The 3,925-nt window shown below is 45.5% G+C and overlaps 1 pseudogene; it reads right to left on the bottom strand.

Moving 5' to 3' along the window:
- Positions 1-3,392: 3,392 nt before the first annotated feature.
- LOC126261158 (5S ribosomal RNA) lies at positions 3,393-3,510 on the bottom strand (annotated as a pseudogene).
- Between the last annotated feature and the right edge of the window lie 415 nt (positions 3,511-3,925).

Here is a 3,925-nt window from a genome sequence, read left to right as displayed (position 1 = left end):
GAATTATCCGAATGAGACGGAAATCGGTAGCCTACATGCAATGTACATGTACAAGCAAATGATTACACTTTCAGAAATGCTGCGTGATGATTTATCCAAGAGAAAGTGCTTCACAAATCGAGTACAATGACGCATTGGTACGACTCTAGCCCTTACGGAAGCAGCTATTCGGCTTGGCACTGGTAGAGTTGTTGTTTTTTTTTCGATATTTTGCCAAATTCTATCCAACTGGTGCGTTGGATCGTCAGAATCACCATCTGTCTGGAGGTCCCCGCCCATAATGCTCCAAAAGTTCTCAATTGGGAAGAGCCGCGGTGAACTTGCTGGTCGAGGTAGGGTTTGGCGAGCACGAAGGCAAGCAGCAGAAACTGTCGACGTGTGCGGGCGGGCATTATCTTGTTGAAAAGTAAGCCCGGGGTGGCGTGCCACGAAGGACCGCAACCGGGGCGCAGAATATTGTTGGCGTGCCGCTGTGCTGTAACGGAGCCGCGGATGACAACCAAAGGAGTCCTGCTATGGAATCTCATTGACTGTCTTCAGTAATGAGTCCTGCTTCGAACTGTGCCCCAATGATCAGCGAAGATGTGTCTAGAGAAGCCCCAGACAGTGGTGGTGTATTCTACGCCCCGTCTTGGCTCTGAGCACTATGGGACTTAACTTCTAAGGTCATCAGTCCCCTAGAATTTAGAACTACTTAAACCTAACTAACCTAAGGACGCCACACACATCCATGCCCGAGACAGGATTCGAACCTGCGACCGTAGTGCTCGAGCGGTTCCTGACTGTAGCGCCTAAAACCGCTCGACCACCCTGGCCGGCTACGCCCCGTCTTGTTGCCCTTCATAGCCAGTTACTTTGGGCTTACATTTCAGGAAGGCAACGCCCATACACACACGGCGACAGTGTTTACTGCTTGTCTTCGTGTTTGCCAAACCCTACCTTGATCAGCAACGTCGCCGGATCTGGCTAATGGTTCAAATGGCTCTGAGCACTATGGGACTCAACTGCTGAGGTCATCAGTCCCCTAGAACTTAGAACTACTTAAACCTAACTAACCTAAGGACAGCACACAACACCCAGCCATCACGAGGCAGAGAAAATCCCTGACCCCGCCGGGAATCGAACCCGGGAACCCGGGCGTGGGAAGCGAGAACGCTACCGCACGACCACGAGGTGCGGTCGCCGTATCTCTCCCCAATTGAGTACGTTTGGCGTATTATGGGCAGGGTCCTCCAACCATTACAAGAATTTGGCGATCAGACGCGCCAGTTGGACGGAATTTGGCACGATATCCCTCAGGAGCAGATCCAACAACTGTATCAGTGCGAAACCGAATGACTGCTTGCATAAGGGGCAGAGGTGGACCATTGCGTTATTGATTTGCCAATTTGTATAGCTCTTTCTCTTGAATAAATCATCCAATTTTACTGAAACTGTAATCATTTGTTTGTCTGCACATGTGCATCACAATCTACCGACTTCCGTCCCATTCGAACAATTACTACGCCGTGCGCCATTTTTTTTGTTTTGTTTTAGTATATATTCAAACTGAAATAAGTTTATTGCCTCCATTCTGTAATTCAAAAATCATCCAAAGGACTCAGCTCACACTGTCTGCCACCAGTGCCTGAATTTCAGATAACAATGGACCTAGCTGTTAGTGGGGGACGTTTGGATGCCTCAGCGATACGTATAGCCGTACCGCAGGTGTAACCGCAGCTTAGGGGCGTCTATTCAGAGGTAAGACAAACGTGTGGTTCTTGAAGAGGGGTAGCAGCCTTTCCAATAGTTGCAGGGGCGACAGTCTGGATGATTGACTGACTGATCCGGCTTGTAACATCAACCAAAACGGCCTTGCTGTGCTTGTATTGCGAAATACTGAAAGCAAGGGGTAGCTACAGCCGTAATATTTCCCAAGGGTATGCACCTTCACTGTACGGTCAAATGATAATGGCATGCTCTTGGACAAAATATTCCGAAGATAAAATAGTCCCCCATTCGGATCTCCGGGCGGGGACTGAAACGGTACAACCAATCAAAAAGAGATCAAGAATACCTCCAGTACACACATTTTTTTGCGTGCATAAATTGCAACTCGGAAGTGGTGAAGAATAGACCTTCAACATTCAAACTTCTATATACGCCGTATTACGCTAACAGGTGGAAGTAAATCTGTAATGCCAATAATCCATATTTTGAAAATTTTAGTAGTGTGTTTTGTTTACTCATGGTTGTGTTCTATGGTACGCGTAAACGTGCCCACATAGGAGCGTAAATCTGCCCCATACTGAGGGTACGTTTATGCACTCGATTTAAGCCTGTATAAAGTTATTTTGTACTGTTGAATGTAATGCTGAGTTAGAAGTATATATACTAAGTTATACTTTAATAATCATGTTATAAGACTAAAGAATTTTAGCGCGATACATCTAAGCAAACAAATACGCGTAAATGTGTCCCAGACTCCCACAGTGTGAATAAACGTCGTTGTAGTGACAGTGTGCGAAGAGTACTGTCAACGATTGCTTTTTTGAATACGATGGAGAGATGGGTTTCTTTTTGTACTCACTACTAAAATTAAAAAGCAAAACTTTCAGTAAGCAATGGTCACGAAAAATTTAGAAAATACGTCCAGAAATATTAAGAACCAGATCTAAATGAAGCCGAACTTTCGGTATTAATAAACTGTTACAAAAAATGGATCTGTTCCCCTCCAACTTCCACTGTCCCGCCCACAACTAAATCTCAAAGATCTGAGCTGGAGTCACGCAATGATTAAAATTCGTAGTCGAAACATCTTAAGCATCTCGCATGCGGAACTAAAAACAAACAGCTGATGCTGCGGCTGCCGTGGCATGGGAAGACTGGAAGCAAGTTGAAAGTCACGCTAAAACAATATGTGAGGGGTGACTACTGGAGGAAAGATCCTGCGATGAACGGCGAAAATGGAAAAAAAACATAATAACTTAAAAACTTAAATACACAGTTTTGACGCTCTACAGTAAATTTCGCAGTGCGTCATGAACAGGCTTTCGGTTATCTAGGACATCCTCAGACAAGTTAAGGCCTAGGGAACCGAAACAAGGTTCACAAAGAACTATGAAATAAAGGTTATTGTGGAATATGAATACTGTGGATTTAAGTTTTTAATATGTCTATGTTGCTATAAGTAAAAAAAAAAAAGAAAGAAAGTACTCCGTCTTCAGGCCACGAGTGACCTACCGGGACCATCCGACCGCAGTGCCATCCTCAGTGGAGGCTGCGTATAGGAGGGGCGTGGGGTCAGTACATCGTTCTCCCGGTCGTTATGGTGGTATTCTTGACCGAAGCCGCTATTATTCCGTTGAGCAGCTCCTCAATTGGCATCACGAGGCTGAGTGCACCCCGAAAAATGGCAACAGCGCATGGAGGCCTGGATGGTCACCCATCCAAGTGGCGACCACGCCCGACAGCGCTTAACTTCGGTGATCTCACGGGAACCGGTGTATCCACTGCGGCAAGGCCGTTGCCTGTGTTGCTTTAAGTACCCACGAAATATTCCATAAATGATAATATAATAATATCAGTTAGTACGCATTCGAGGAAACGTTCGTCATTATCGGCACAGTCGTAATAGCATACGATAAATCAACAGACGCAGCACACGAAGAAAGCACCAACGCCGTGGAAGGTGTTTCTACTAATACTGTCAGTTAGATCATATAAATGTAATCCGTATCTCTTTTCTGCCCTTGTTTTGAATGGACATTAAATTATTAACATACAATAAATGAATTGTGTACCTTCGGCAACAGACACTTCAGCATTATGGAGGGAACTGGTATTTAGTCCTTAAGTTTGTGATAGCGCCCCGCTATTGGTGTGTACATCGTTACTGCCTCTGCCCTCTCGTTTCTCGGTAATAAGCACGATGGAGCTGCCACCA

The sequence above is a fragment of the Schistocerca nitens genome, chromosome 5 (assembly GCF_023898315.1).
Source record: "Schistocerca nitens isolate TAMUIC-IGC-003100 chromosome 5, iqSchNite1.1, whole genome shotgun sequence".
Taxonomy (NCBI): domain Eukaryota; kingdom Metazoa; phylum Arthropoda; class Insecta; order Orthoptera; family Acrididae; genus Schistocerca; species Schistocerca nitens.
Note: the sequence above shows the minus strand (reverse complement) of the source record. Positions and strands in the feature narration are given on the sequence as shown.